We start from the raw sequence: 16,909 nt of genomic DNA on the forward strand, positions 1-16,909 counted from the left end.
AATAACCCTTCTGTTCCAACAAGCTATCAACCAATCAGGAAGCTTGGTGAGAAGTTTTTTGTTTACGCCACAGTCATTTAGAACTTCCAGGCTCTTTATCTCAGACATAGCTGCCTCACAGCCTCTCAAGAAGTCTGCAAACTCTTGTAGTTCAACACTGTCTTTGGGCCCTATCTGTGGCCATGAAGTGAGCTTATCCTTAAAAGCTTTAGCAATCACAAATGAGCTTCCATACCTTTCTTCAAGAATTTCTCATGCTGAAATGGTAAACAGCATCTGTACCCAGCAGGAAGTAGCTCTTGATTGCTTTCCTTGCTTGTCCTCCAACATACCTGCGGAGGTAATAGATCCTTTCATTTACTGGGATCTTCTTCCTGCCAATCAGGGTCTGGAAGGACATTTTCCAGTCCTTGTATCTTAGTGGGTCTCCAGTAAAGACAGTGGGCTCAGGAACAGGAAGACGATTCACATTGTTAGACTCTGCAATGGCTTCAGCAAGAGCAATGGTGCTGTCCTCTAGACGTGTATTAGTGGACTGTACTTGGTTGACAATTTGTGGTGATGTCACATGGTGTGCTGTTAGAATGTTTGAGCTTAATGCAACTTTAATTTGTAAAGACTTTGAGTCATGGAGTAACTCTAATAGCTCTTCATCTGAACTTGCTTCTTGTTCATAGACTTGCAACCGTGCCTTTGCAGCATTCATCCTCTTAACTGTCTCCAAGCGTGCCATTTGTCTGTGCTTCTCCTCCAGAGCATTATGTCTTGCGGCATTTTCCACCTCTTGCAATGCTCTTCTGATTCAAGAATGTCAAGTTCTCTTTTTTCATTGTCTATCTCAATCCAGTCTGCCCTTTCTTTATGACTACCTGGATTTCCATCCATCTCTTGAAGATAGGTGGACCCACCCTCAAGGATTCTTTTTGAAACGGCATCACAGGTATCTTCTCTGGTCTGGTTTCACTATCTGGAGGTTTATACAGACGTAAGTCTTCATAAGCTCGTTTTACATCTGCTGACAAAGAGTGTATCTGAGCTATAAGTTCTTTTAGGATCTCACTGGAGGGATCTTTGTCAAGAACTTTCTTGGACTCTTTAGCAGCTGCTTTCCATCTCTCATATGTAATGGTGAAACAATATTCAAATTTTTCAACTTTATCATCATAAATTTCGTGAGCCTTTTCAGTGAGCTTTTGGGCTTTCTGGTTTGTCCGTGGTCCGTTGAGAATTTAGTTCAGTCCCTAAGTGCTGTTTGACTTTTATCATGTTGTAGAAAACATCTTCTTAGATTCTAACGGAATATCAGGCTGCCTCTTGTCAGTTCATAGTGAGCAACAACAAAACAAGTCCCCGAACTTTGGTTCTGCTATAAATGCTGATTAAACACATATAGAATAATAATAACACAATGAAATACATTTACTTTTAACAAACATGAATCATTTATCTGTCTAAATCAAATTCTTAAATGAACTTAAACACTGACACTGATGGCAGCTACACCTGGGATAATGTAAAATATTTAAATAAACAGAAAAATATATCAATTTGTCGGTAAATTAAGTATTCCATTATGCACCTTGTTGGTTATGGAAATTAAAGTAAAAGCCACAAACAGAGGATAAGGGAGAAATGGAATCCATGATGAAGGAAAAGGAGGATGACCTTGATCTGAACACAGTGTTCTATCCTCCCCCAGCAGCCCAGGTTTACAACCTCCTCCATGTGAACATCCTTGTTTAGACAGACAAAGATAGCTGCCAAATAGATCCTATAGCATTACTTAAATTTCTTTTTACAATGGTCAAAAAAGTCAATAAAAATAAAGTGCAGCTGTGGAAAGAAGAGGTAAAATATTTAGGTCACATTCTAATGAAGATAAACTCATTGACCTTGAAAAAAAAACAAGATATCTTGAAAGCTCCACAGCCTGCTACTAAAAAAGATGATGTCATTTTTAGGTGTGACCAATTTTTGCAGAAATTGGATTTCAAATTATGCTGAACTCACTAAGCCACTGACAGCGCTTACCTATGATGAACCCAAAGGAATGACAGATAAATTAAAATGTATTCCAGAAGCTGAATTTTATAATATAATAAGCCTTTACACATTTCAAACATGTTCTGACTAGTAGCACAGTACTAAATTTCCAGACTCCACAAAATGATTTATTCAGACTGTTGACTCCAAAGATGGACACGTGACTTTTGTATTGTTCCAGACTTTTGTAGACCAACTAAAATCAGTAGCTTATTACTCATCTAAACTCGTTCCAGTTGCAGCTGCACTGTCATATTGTGTAAAGGCAGTCGTCGCCGCCTCTATGGCAGTGCAGAGTTCTGTGGCTTTGGTGTTATTTCACCCATTCAGACTTTTGGTTCCTCATGCAGTAGCAGTATTACTTCTCCAAAACAAAATGGCATTTTTGTCACCCTCTAGACATTTGTCGAGCATGGCAACACTGCTGTCACAACCTCATTTAATCATAGAGAGATGTACACGCCTAAATCCAGCCACGTTATTACCAAATTCTGATGACGGGACGCCACGACTGTCTTGCTGAAAGTACACAGAGTACTTTGCCCAGACCAGACTTACTGAACACTGAAATAGCAAATTCTTGGATTTGGTTTATAGATGATTCTTCATAGAAAAACACTGATGGCACAAATGCCGCAGGCTATGCAGTAGTTGACTATATTCACATTCTAAAATCAAAACCCTTACCAAAACATTATTCAGCCCAAGCAGCCAAAATTATTGCTTTAACTGGAGCCTGTAAATTAGCTAAAGGACAAACAGTGACTATCTATACTGACAGCCAATATGCTTTTTCCACTATCCATGTCTTTGCACAACAATGGAAAAATAGAGGAATAATAACATCCACCAGGAAGCTGGTCCATCACGCAAAACTCCTAGAAGAGTTATTATTGGCAATAAAACTTCCAAAACAGCTTGCTATTTGTAATTGTGCTGCACATACAGATACCAAGGACTATATTTCGCTACGAAACACTCTCAGAAACAATAACAATCGACCTACAAGTGCATGCAACAAGCATCCCCAAGTTCTGAAAAGAAAAAGTGGATAGAAAAAGGCTCTACACAGCAAGATGACATCTATAAATGACCTGAAGGGAAATATATCCTCCCATAAAACATTTACAGATGGGCAGCAATATGGAGCCATGGTCCATGCCATGTCTCAACACGGCTTTGTGGTGGTTGTGGATGCTTCCATGTTAAAATACATGCGTCTTAAAATAAAATATATTCTAATTAAGCTTTAACAAAGAAGATGTAAGAAGTAACTGTCTCTGATTTAATTATTTACTGTGTTCGTTGTGAGGCTCTCTGTTTCTGTTTATCTTCATCTCAACTCAACTCAAAGAGGTCTATTTGTCACATTCACAGTTATACATAGTACAATTGTACAGTGAAATGCGTCCTTTAAGAATAAAAAAAGAATAAGCTAAATATTTATAAAATAGAATAAAAATAGAATAGAATAAAAAAAGGTAAATCTTAAGAGTTTAAATAAGATAAAAAGAATAGCAGCATATTTACATACATATTTACGTGTGCAAATAGGAGTGAGAAGTGGCTTTTGTTTTGTTCAGTGCTCAGAGTTGATCAAGCGGACAGCCAGGGGGAAGAAACTCTTCTTCAGCCTCTCAGTCTTAGTCCTCAGGCAGCGGAAGCGCCGGCCTGATGGCAGTGGAGAGAAGAGAGAGTGTGCGGGGTGGGTGGGCTGACTGAGGATCCTCTTAGCCCTTGAACTGCAACGTTCCACATAAATGTCCTGCAGGTTGGGGAGAGTCGTTCTGGTGGTCCCCTCAGCTGCTCGGACCACCCTTCTTAGGGCCAAGAGGTCCTGCTTTGTGCAGTTCCCCATCCACGTGGTGATGCTCCCACACAAGATGCTCTCAATGGTGCAGGTGTAAAAGTTCTTGAGCACCCTGAGAGGGAGCTTGAAGTCTCTCAGTCGTCTGAGGAGGTACAGACGCTGTCTGGCCTTCTTCACAGTTGTTATGATGTGCTGAGTCCAGGTCAGGTCTTGTGATATGGTCACTCCCAGGTACCTGAAAGTGTCCACACGTTCCACCTCAGAGCCACTGATGAGGAGTGGATGGAGGCTCCTCTGCTGTTTCCTGAAGTCCACTATCAGCTCTTTTGTTTTGCTGACATTTAACAGGAGATGGTTCTCCTGGCACCAGACCTCCAGGTGGGAGACCTCCCTCCTGTAGGCAGTCTCGTCGTTGTGGGAGATCAGTCCTACAACGGCTGTGTCGTCAGCAAACTTTATGATGACATTTGAGTCTGAAGTGGCCTCACAGTCATGAGTGTACAGTGAGTACAGCAGGGGGCTGAGCACACAGCCCTGGGGGGATCCTGTGTTGAGGGTGAGGGGAGAAGAGGAGTGGTGACCCAGCCTAACCACCCGTGGTCGTCCGGTCAGGAAGCTGTGGACCCACCTGCATAGTGAAGGATTCATCTGTCAGTACTCAGCACATTTCCATTTTGTAGTAATTGTGCAGGAACGTGTTTATCTAGTTAATCTAGTTTTAAAAACACAAAGGTGACTCTGGGAGTTGGTTGAGATGAAAGAGTCAACAAGATATTGAGCTTGAAGAAAAAGTCTCAGTTTATTTCTGGTTTCTAACTTTATTTCCTGCTAAGTACTAAATCCTAATTTAAGCACATACAGCTGTTTATTGTTGTGTTATCACAGCTAAGTTTTCTCTTTCAGTATAAAGTCCAGACAGAACATTTAGTAAAGAAGTCCATGTGCTGTGTTCATGTGAGCCGTAAAACTGGGACTTAGCTGAGTTGAGTATGATAATATAGTTACTATATTTACCATATTTCCTTATTACCTCATATAATTTTTTTTCTTTTGTTTCATCATTTTTGTTATAAATGTAAATTAAATCTTCCTGCCATGCATCAATTTGTAGGAAACCTTTTGTTTTAATAAATAAAATCTCCTCTCTGTTAATCATTTCCTTTATCAATGTTTTTCTTTTCATGTTTTTTTTTCTCTCTTTCACCTGTGTTTCACACCTGTACACTGCATTGTAACTACCAGCACTATGTTCAGATAAAAAGAAGCTCCCAGCTGTTTTATGTCCAGTCCAGCAGATTGTGAACAGCTTGCTCACTGATATTACAAACTAAATGTAACATTACATAGGCCATAAGGTGAACCCAGAAAAGACGTTCAGAAACAGATTTTTCACTCCACAGTCTGGGGAGGACACAATTTTTCCACGAAAAAAAAAAAGACTGATTCACCTTTAGCTTAACTTCGAAAGTTCGGAGCTGATTATCACAAGTCCTGTGATCACCGCCATAAATCGGCACTAGCTACTGTTCAGCGTAACAACATTTTACTTCAAATGTGGTGGTACGGCCATCAGTGATCGCTCTACACCAATCAGAGGCCAGCTTCTGGTAAACACAAACGAAAGATGGCTGATTCCTTGGATTCACTGAGAAGCACCGATAGAGAATAAAATCTCCCAAAAACCACGACATTGGACAGACAGGAGCTGAAACCAGATTATATATATAGACATGTTCATGTAGAACGACGAGGCAAATAAATTGGAAAGCGAAAGTGTGCTAAACTACATTTGATTAAATACTGTCTGATGTCTCAGCAGGACCTGGAAAAACTAGTTCATGCCGTCATCTTTGGTCAGCTTGATTATTGTAACAGTGTTTTTACAGGTTCCACCTAAAACATCAGACACCAGACAAGATTCAGAACTCTGCTGCTCGAGTCCTCACAAAGACCAAGAAAGTGGACCACATCAGCCCAGCTCTGAGGTCTTTACATTGGCTGCCTGTTCGTCAGAGAATAGACTTTAAAGTTCTGCTGCTGGTCTATAAAGCTCTGAATGGTTTAGGACCAAAATACATCAGGAAACCTCAGGTCGTCTGGATCCAGTTTCTTATCAGTTCCCAGAATCAGAACCAGACATGGAGAAGCTGCATTCAGCTTCTATGCTCCACATGTCTAGAACAAACTCCCAGAAAGCCTCAGATCAGCTGAAACACTCAGTTTATTTAGATCCAGGTTAAAAACCCACCTGTTCTCTGCTGCATTTCCATAGTTTTTATTTAGAAGTCAAAATCTACATCTGGTTCTTTTAAGCTGGAATCATGTTTTAATATGGTCTTTCTCCACACTGGAACTTTATTTCTTGCATTTTATCTATTTTATTTTAGCATCTTCCTTCTGCTTTTATTTCATTAATTGCATTTTCTTTAATCTTTATTTTTTTAATGCACTTGCTTGTAATTGCTTTCTGCACCCTGCTGTAATGTTTTATGTAAAGCACTTTGAATTGTCTTGGACAAGAAATGTGCTATACAAACAAATTTGCCTCGCCCTGCTATACTGTACTGTACTGTAGCATAGTACGATACACTTGGAAAAATATTCAGGTAATTAGTCACACCTAATATTTAAGTGTTGACTCAAACTGCTGCAGTGCCCCTGACTTAAATCAGTCATTAACAGGCTGGTGCAGAAAACTTAGAGTGAGGTGTTCATAGACAACCTGCAGGACTGGGGAACCCTGTCCCAAAGAATACATAACATACCCACATTTCTCATCATGTTTTAACCAATTGTGCAACTCATAGGTTAGAGCCAGTGATGGTGGTCTTCTCTCCCTGTACTATCCTTCACACTCATGGTGCCAGCTTTAACATAAAAAACCCTGAATATTTCAACAATGTTGTCTAAATGTAAAAAACACTGGCAGTAAAGCACAACTTGAATTTACAGGGTTAACAGTCACTGAACATTTCTCATGAGCCTTTGCAGGCTTTGCACAAGTTGGATCTTTTATGTGGACTTTTCACTAAACTGAGTCTGAATCTTTATTTGATGGAAACTAAAAGATTTGAGAAGGTCTTAATCAAGTTGAAATAACCTAAAAAATTAACCTTATTCAGACTTGCTACAAATGGAAATTAATTTAAAATCTAGATTTTAAGTTAACTGAATCAACAAAAGTAGGTTGTTACCCTGAATTAAAGTAATAAGAGGGATTTATCTAAAAAATGTTTTAGATCAACTAATACACTTATTAGAGGATAAAGTATATGAAAATATACAGTAATATATTGTGTATTAATATTTGACTGAAAGATCATTGAAAAAATTTGTGTGTTAACATACAGAAAATGTTTTAATTGTTTCATATGAGTTTTAAACTCCCTGAGGAGTTTTAAACACCATCAATTTAAAATAAATGTAAAGCAGCAGCTTGGTACTTTTTAAAACTAAGCCTGCATCATATAAAACCCTTAGTGGAGTCAAAAACTCTGAGAATGAACTCTAGGAACAATTCATCGTCACTCTTCCAGAGCTCTTACCTGTGTTGGTGGCTTCAAGAAGCTGCAATGCAGGAATTGGGTGTGAGAGGTCCCCATTCCCCTCCCCCTCCCCGCTCCTGACTGTTTATGAAGTTTGTGTTGTTTGCAATTAAAACTGAGGGGCAGTCATGCGGCAACCTTAGCCGATAAAGAGTAAAGCTTATGTGGAAGTGCGAATAAATATCAGTTCACTCTTCATCCACTAGGGGTTGGCTCCAAAACAGAGCATAGACTCCAGTGTTAATAGGTCAAGTTTACTTTCATGACAACTGTGAGGGGCATGATTTTTTTTCTAACTTATCTGTTTGGATGTTATTTAATCTTGAAATTCGGCATAATTAGGGGCATGTCCTTTTGATTGAGGTGTATCCACGTCAAGAGGGGAGAGTGTAGCACAAACGCGGTTTTTAGCCGGCTAACAGTGCACCTTAGCTTTAGCCCACCTACCTTCATTAGCTGGTTAGCTCAGGTTAGATCCGAATTGGCTCAGTTAGCTCTTAGCTAGGCAGCTCGGAGTTTGATGGACATCAATCATTCAACTGCTCACAGCCCTATTCTCAGTTCCGCCACTTTGCCCATTTTTGTATTTTCCGGGACGACGACGGTAGGCGTGACACTGCCACGATGGCGACGATAGGAACTGCCCAACGAGCTTCACTTTTGTTTTTCAGAAACCCACGGGTGACGTCACAGAGGTTCCGTCTATCTTTTATATACAGTCTATGGGGGCAGTGACCACATTGTGCTGGGAGCCTCCGTAGAGGCGAGGTCGCATTTGCACAATCTCACTCACCACTCTTCATCACTGATCACTCCTTATTCCTCATTTTTTTCCTGTGAGTTAGTATCTGGTCATTGATGTGCTACTTTTGTGATGGCTTTTTGATTTGGTTATTATTTAAAAACTCTTAATGACTAGCAGCTCTGTTTTTTTTCTACAAAAGTTGTAGGAAACTTTCTGGTGTGTTCATGTACAGGTGTAACAGTTTGTTGTCTGGTGATGGTGTGGATTGAAGGGTCGTTTCCTTCTGTCTGTGATCTTTTTGTCTCCTTTCTTCTTTTCCTTTTGCTTCTTTTTGCTATTTTCCTTTTTTTCTGTCCCCTCTGGTCAGGTCCAGCAAGATTACATAGATTTGGTGATTCAAAGTAAATAAATAAATTAATCAGATTATCAAGAGGAGCCTTACCCATAATCCTCCCTTGGCAGAGCAAATTTGTTCAGCACGATACAGCAACCAGATAATCATTTTGCTTGCCATGATGCTGAACAGGACAGGATTTTTGGAGGTGTGGTTCGCCTGAACAGACCTACCCAAATTAAATCAACAATAACTCTGTAATTATCAGTTCAGTATGCATAATTCTGATTCTGATAGCTAAGACCCCACAGAATATAATCCCAGTGTCAGAAAAATTGTGAATGTTCATATGTCTGAGCAGATTGTGATAAACCAAAGGAAAAAATAAAAATTTTATCCTCGCCTAATTCTTTTTTAAATTTACACAGTGGAAAACATAATAGAAATTATTTTATGCATAATGATGTCTATGCATGTATTCAGTAACATCTTGACTACTTCTACTGTACCAAGCTAGATGAGCAAAGAACAAAGATCATTGATTTTTTTTTTTTTTTTTTTTTTTTGAAGGGTTTAGTGTGGATAGTACCAGGCGGACTCTGTATTTTGCCACTTTCAAACCCAAACTGTGCCAAAATGTACCAAACAGGTATTTTACTTATTGGAAGAAAATCTGGCTACAAAATACCTTGTGGCACACAGATATTTTATTTCTTGGAATGGAATCTAGCTACAAAATACTGTGTGGGTATACAATTCACAAACTGGCCCAGGCATTTAGCCAGTATATCATCATTTTCTACCACTGTGCACAGTTTATAATGATATTGTTACAGCCTGGAAATTTTGAGTTATAAAATGTTCTAATTTGGATAATGTCCAGGAGAGGTGTTTAGGCAATGTTCCTTTCTTTTATTATTATTATCATTCAGGTGATTTTAGAAGTCATTCGTTCTGTGGGTATTTTCTGTTGTGTATGTTGCATGTAACACTTGTGAGCTATAATACGTCATCAGCCTGCGTGCACCGGGGTGTGTATATGCAACGTGTGTAGTGCAGCTGGCTCGGTGTGTGTAGCGTGGTAATCTTGGCATGTCCTGGCTGCCTCAAGAAAATCCACATATTTAAAAAAATATATAAACAGCACAGGGCGAATAAAGTTGCTAATATCAAGACAGAGTCTTGTCTGCTTCAAGGGTGCAACAATATCAGTGTCAATGAAAAAAAATCACAGTGCACAGTTTCTAAATATCTGTAATGCCTTTGTTTTATGTAAAGCACTTTGAATTGTCCTGTACATGAAATGTGCCATACAAATAAACTGCCTTGCCTTACAATGATATCAGTGTCATTGTTAGCATTAGCATCGCTGCTAGCTTCAGAACTGGATAACTACATCTCTGTGTTTAATTCAGACTGTCCAAGAGGGTGTATTTATTTTTTTAAGATCTCTTGGACATGCTTATCACATTTAGCCTTCGTTGTAAATAAGTCAAGTCTCTAAATAAATTTTAAAAACCGCTGTTTGTATGTGCACTGCACCCCCATGCGCCACCCGTGCGTAACAGATCTTATACAGCGTGAATGATTCTTCCTTTACGCGTCTAGATATACACGTGATGGATGACGTCTCATTAAGGTGTAAGATATTGTTGGAAAGCTCGCAAGGTGTAGAACTTTATGAAACTTTTATTTACATTCCCAAGACCCAAGAGAAATCGACAAGGTGGCCATGAATGGAAGAATTACTAGAGCGAGCGCAGTTCTGTTATTATGGACAAATATGCAGTGAACAACCTTTTTTATGTAATGTGTCCTAATTTTCCAGATGAAATTGAACAGTAGTTTGTCAATTTCTTTTAAGAGCTTGTTATCAAGATGTAGAGCCAGAGCCGTATAAGTGAGACGGGAGATTCCCTCTGCCTTAGTGATCAACACCCTGCACCTCAGTGAAAAATCTCTTAGGAGCCATAAGTTGAATTTGTTTTTAATTTTTTCTAAAATAGGCATAAAATTTAGGTTCATTCTTGCTTTTTGATCCTAAGTAATTAATATGCCTAAATATGTAACCTCTTTTTTAATGGGGATGTCACAGAGACTGGATTCTGGGCAATCTTTAATAAATTGGGATTAATAATGGGATAAACTTTTATTAATATTCAGATTTAACCCGGAAGCTTTGGAGAACATGTTACGTGCATGAATGGCTATTGAGATTTGATCTTTATTTTTCAAAAACAGAGTGGTGTCATCTGTCAGCTGTGTAATCATTAAATCTCTGTCAATGGAAGAGATTCCTTCTGCACTTCTTGATTTGATGTGTACTGATAAAAGCTGAGCGACTAATAAGAAGAGTTAAGGGAAGGTGGGACATCCTTGTCTGATACCTCCATGCAAATGAAATCTTAGGGATGTACCACCCATTAACTTGATACAGCTATTACTATTCTTATACAGAGTTTTTACTGCTGTACACAAATAATTACCAAAGCCAAATTTGTTTAAGGATTTGAAAATAAAATTATGCTCTACTATATCAAAGGCTTTGTAGAAGTCCAAAAATAGGATGAAGTTACTGTCAATTAGGTCTGAGTAATCCAGAATATTCAGGACTAGTCTGACATTGTTTGTTATGTCTTTTTGTCATGAAACCCGATTGTGTTTCATCAATGATTGATTCCAATACCATCTTAATTCTTTTGGCTAAAATCAAAGCAAAGATTTTGTAGTCATTGTTATGTAAACAAATTGGACGCCAATCATCGATCAATAAATGATCTTTTTTAGGTTTGGGAATAAGAGTAAGCAGTCCTTGAGTCATAGTAGTAGGTAATTGTTCTTTTCCTAAGCTTTCTGTAAAAACGTCTAATAGAAAAGGAATCAAATTCGTAGAGAACATTTTGTGAAACTCGTAAACCGTCAGTACCTGGTGATTTATTATTTTTCAGCAGGTCAATTGCATTTTTGACTTCTTCTTTTGAGATCGCTTTATCACATAGTTCTGATTCGTCTTTATTAACGGGTTTGATTGACAGAGATTTTAACATTTTTTCTGATGAAGTTTGGCAAAAGTTAGAGCTGATTAAATGTTTGTAGAAATTGCTGCAGTACTTGGAAATGAGCTTGTAGTCTTCAGTAATGACTCCATTTATGTTAAGTTTGTTAATACTGTTATTACTGCAGTGATGCTTTTCTAACTAGAAACAATAATGCGAATTCTGTTCCCCTTCCTCGAGCCATTTAGAACTGGACCTAACAAAAGCTCCGTTTTCCTTTTGGATATATAAAATATCTAATTAATCTTGTAAAGTCATAAGCTCCGATTCTTTGCCTATAGACATAGTAGTGTCGGGATATAATTCACAACTAACATTTCTTAAATATTTACTAATTTCAAACTTTAAAAGTTCCCAACTATACACTGTTTTTCTTTTCTAGCTTTGGACCAGTAATGAGAAATTAGGCCTGAGACGACTCCTTTCACCTCATCATTTTGTAGCAAAGAATTATTCAGTTTCCAAAATACCAAAAACATTTAGGAGAGGACAGGTTTATTTTGATATATACTGCTTTATGATCTGTAAGAGGAGTGGGCCATATACCTACATCTATGCTGTCTTTGTTAAATTTATCAGAAATTAGACAAAAATCTAATCTTGATTGTTTAGAATTTGTTTTATTGCTTCATGTATATTATCTATTATTGGGATTTTTGACTCTCCAAAAATCTATGAGGTTAAATCGATCTAAAAAGGTTTGGAGTGTACTATTTTTATTTTTTATTTTTTTTATTGAAGAAGAAAATGTATCTAAGTCAGCATCCAAAATACAATTAAGGTACTTCCTAATAATAGGGTGGCATTTGGGAATTTAACCAACCAGTCAATTAAAATTTTTTCAATGCAAGAAATAAGAGTGTCATTTTCAAGTGTTGTGTTGAAACCATAAATGTTAGTTATGAGAAATATCTGGTGGTCAACTCTTATCACTTAACATATATAATGGCCAGATGGATCACGCTCTGTAAAAAGGACATCACCATTAAACCTGTTTTTTAGGGTTGTCACTCCTGCAGAGCGTTCTGTACCATGGGATACCCATATAGAATTACCCCACTGAGATCTCCAAAAATTGACATCACCTGAGGTGGAATGAGATTCTTGTACAAGTACACAAAATCAGACTTAAACTGCTTAGTATAAGAAATACAGCTTTACGTTTTATATTGTTACGTAACCACCTAGCATTAATAGAGACAAAGAACAAAGAACACAGATGTTTTGAAAACAGTGTTTTAAAGAAATGAGGTTTAACTGCTATAATTAAAGTAGAATTATTAGTTGACTGTGATTCTGATCCTGACAACGAGATCAGCACCAACTTAAATCAAAAGTTTGGCATAAACAACCATGCTTCTTTAAAATAAAGATGTTACAAGCCCCCTTTAGCTTGAGTCCTAGTGCAAATATAACCAGGTAGTAAAGGGAATGCGTACTCCGGAAGTAAAGTTAGGTGGAGAAAGTAGTAACAGGTACATTATAAGTGCAGTATTACGACCGGGGTTGTAAGAAACCCCTAAAAAAACAAAACTTACAGTGAACCTGAGAGATCTGAAAGTATGCAAATGCACTCTATCCTCTTGTGTTTACGGATGAATTTCAGATCCATTTACAAAACCTCGTCCTAACACAAAGTACGCAGATTTTCCTTCTTCTCGTGATTTTTTAATAATAGGCTACAGTTTCACTCTATTTTCTCTGTCTTCTTTTGTCAAATCTTTGGTGAATCGTAGTCCTTTGCTCTAAAGGAAGTTTTGTTTTTAGCCGCTTTCCACACCGTGTCACAAAGCCGCCGAGAAATGAAATGGAGGATGTAAAGAAATTTATTAGGATACTCATCAAGGAATTACTTAAGTGTGCTACTTATTTTAATTTATATTCTTACTCTGAATATAAATTAAAATTCTTACTCTGTCCTCTCGTGGGCTCACCACCTACGGGAGGGGCCATAGGGGTCGGGTGCATTGTGAGGTGAGCGGCTGCCAGAGGCGGGGACCCTGGCGGTCTGATCCTCGGCTGCAAAAGCTAGCTCTAGGGACGTGGAATGTCACCTCTCTGGCGGGTAAGGAGCCTGAGCTGGTGCGCGAGGTTGAGCGGTTCCGGCTAGATATAGTTGGACTCACCTCGACGCATAGCTTTGGCTCTGGAACAACTGCCCTCGAGAGGGGCTGGACCCTCTTCCATTCTGGAGTTGCTCCCGGTGAGAGGCGCCGAGCAGGTGTAGGCCTGCTCATTGCCCCCCAACTTGGCGCCTGTACGTTGGGGTTTACCCCGGTGGACGAAAGGGTAGCCTCCCTCCGCCTTCGGGTGGGGGGACGGGTTCTGACTGTTGTTTGTGCCTATGCACCAAATAGCAGTTCAGAGTACCCACCCTTTTTGGAGTCCTTGGGGGGCGGTGTTGGAGAGAACTCCTTTCGGGGACTCCCTCGTTCTGCTGGGGGACTTCAATGCTCACGTGGGCAATGACAGCGAGACCTGGAGGGGCGTGATTGGGAGGAACGGCCCCCCTGATCTGAATCCGAGTGGTGTTTTGTTGTTGGACTTCTGTGCTCGTCATGGATTGTCCATAACGAACACCTTGTTCAGACATAAGAGTGTCCACATGTGCACTTGGCACCAGGACACTCTAGGCCGCAGTTCGATGATCGACTTTGTAGTCGTGTCGTCGGACTTGCGGCCGCATGTTCTGGACACTCGGGTGAAGAGAGGGGCGGAGCTGTCAACTGATCACCACCTGGTGGTGAGTTGGCTCAGATGGTGGGAGAGGATGCCGGTCAGACCTGGCAGGCCCAAGCGTGTTGTGAGGGTCTGCTGGGAACGTCTGGCAGAGTCCCCTGTCAGAAGGAGTTTCAACTCCCATCTCTGGCAGAGCTTCAACCATGTCCCGGGTGAGGCGGGGGACATTGAGTCTGAATGGGCTGTGTTCCGTGCCTCTATTGTCGAGGCGGCCAGCCGCAGCTGTGGCCGTAAGGTCGTCGGTGCCTGTTATGGCGGTAACCCCCGAACTCGTTGGTGGACACCGACAGTAAGGGATGCCGTCAAGCTGAAGAAGGAGTCCTATCGGGCCTTTTTGGCCTGTGGGACTCCAGAGGCAGCTGATGGGTATCGGCGGGCTAAGCGGAGCGCGGCTTCGGCGGTCGCTAAGGCAAAAGCTCGGGCTTGGGAGGAGTTTGGAGAGGCCATGGAGAATGACTTCCGGACGGCTTCGAGGAGATTCTGGTCCACCATCCGGCGGCTCAGGAGGGGAAAGCAGTGCTCCGTCAACACTGTGTACAGTGGGGATGGGGGGCTGCTGACCTCGACTCGAGACGTTGTGAGGCGGTGGAGGGAATACTTCGAAGACCTCCTCAATCCCACCAACACGTCTTCTGATGAGGAAGCAGAGTCTGGGGTAGCTGGTGCTGGCTCGCCTATCTCTGGGGCTGAGGTCGCTGAGGTGGTTAAAAATCTCCTTGGTGGCAAGGCCCCGGGGGTGGATGAGGTCCGCCCAGAGTTCCTTAAGGCTCTGGATGCCGTAGGGCTGTCTTGGTTGACACGCCTCTGCGGCATCGCGTGGACATCGGGGACAGTCCCCCTGGACTGGCAGACTGGGGTGGTGGTCCCACTCTTCAAAAAGGGGGACCGGAGGGTGTGCTCCAACTACAGGGGGATCACACTCATCAGCCTCCTCGGTAAGGTCTATTCAGGGGTGCTGCAGAGGAGGGTCCGTCAGATAGTCGAACCTCGAATTGAGGAGGAGCAGTGTGGTTTTCGTCCCGGTCGTGGAACAGTGGACCAGCTCTACACCCTCTTTGGGGTCCTCGAGGGGGCATGGGAGTTTGCCCAACCAATCTACATGTGTTTTGTGGATTTGGAGAAGGCATTTGACCGTGTTTCCCGGGGACTCCTGTGGGGGGTACTCCGGGAGTATGGAGTGCCGGACTCGCTTGTAAGAGCTGTCCGGTCCCTGTACGACCGGTGTCAGAGCTTGGTCCGCATTGCCGGCAGTAAATCAGAATCGTTTCCAGTGCGGGTTGGACTCCGCCAAGGCTGTCCTTTGTCACCGATTCTGTTCATAACTTTTATGGACAGAATTTCTAGGCGCAGCAGAGGTGTCGAGGGGATCTGGTTCGGTGGCCTCAGGATTGGGTCTCTGCTCTTTGCGGATGACGTGGTTCTGTTGGCTTCATCGGGACATGATCTTCAGCTCGCACTGGAGCGATTCGCAGCCGAGTGTGAAGCGGCTGGGATGAGAATCAGCACCTCCAAATCCGAGACCATGGTCCTCAGCCGGAAAAGGGTGGAGTGCTCTCTCCGGGTCTGCGATGGGGTCCTGCCCCAAGTGGAGGAGTTTACATATCTCGGGGTCTTGTTCACGAGTGAGGGAAGGATGGAGCGAGAGATCGACAGGCGGATCGGTGCGGCGTCCGCAGTGATGCGGGCTCTGCATCGGTCTGTCGTGGTGAAGAGAGAGCTGAGCCGAAAGGCAAAGCTCTCGATTTACCGGTTGATCTACGTTCCTACCCTCACCTATGGTCATGAGCTGTGGGTAATGACCGAAAGAACGAGATCTCGAATACAAGCGGCCGAAATGAGTTTCCTCCGCAGGGTGGCCGGGCTCTCCCTTAGAGATAGGGTGAGAAGCTCGGTGATCCGGGAGGGGCTCAGAGTAGAGCCGCTTCTCCTCCACATCGAGAGGAGCCAGATGAGGTGGCTCGGGCATCTGGTTAGGATGCCTCCTGGACGCCTCCCTGGTGAGGTGTTCCGGGCACGTCCCACCGGAAGGAGGCCCCGGGGCAGACCCAGGACACGCTGGACAGACTACATCTCTCGGCTGGCCTGGGAACGCCTCGGGATCCCTTCGGATGAGCAGGTGAATGTGGCCGGGGAGAGGGAAGTCTGGGTTTCCCTGCTTAGGCAGCTGCCCCCGCGACCCGACTCCGGATAAGCGGAAGAGAATGGATGGATGGATGGATTCTTACTCTGTTAATCATATCAAATATCTCTTATGTTTAAGCTCATATACGTACTAACAGTGTGCTTAAGCAACAACGAGACTCTTCATATGGGGGGAGTGAGAAGATCATGTGGGGGCTGATTAATTGTGTCTGCTGGTAAAACAACATGTGTAATGTTACACTTAAAGGAAGTGTCTAAGTTAACCAGAGTCCAGAGGACATCTGCTTGTCTGTGTATTGTCTTCTTCTTCCTGTTTTTTAGGACACAAGCAGATGGGGGTCACAAGGAAGGCTGTAGAGATCTGCATGTGGTCGACCTGTGACTGCAGCCAACCAGACTTCTGCAACTGCAGCATTAGTCAGCAAAACTGTGTATAATCAGACCTATAAAGGATCCAGAATCAGTTAGAGGGAGTTCTGATTGTAACAGCAGGAG

General features: G+C 41.8%; 1 protein-coding gene across 1 annotated transcript in view; it reads left to right on the forward strand.

Annotated features, from left to right (window-relative positions):
* The window catches only part of LOC121629681 (scavenger receptor cysteine-rich type 1 protein M160-like), a 530,109-nt gene that overhangs the window by 358,783 nt on the left and 154,417 nt on the right, over positions 1 to 16,909 (forward strand). The gene's annotated exons all lie outside the window — the stretch shown is intronic.

This window comes from Melanotaenia boesemani, chromosome 19, assembly GCF_017639745.1.
Source record: "Melanotaenia boesemani isolate fMelBoe1 chromosome 19, fMelBoe1.pri, whole genome shotgun sequence".
NCBI lineage: Eukaryota > Metazoa > Chordata > Actinopteri > Atheriniformes > Melanotaeniidae > Melanotaenia > Melanotaenia boesemani.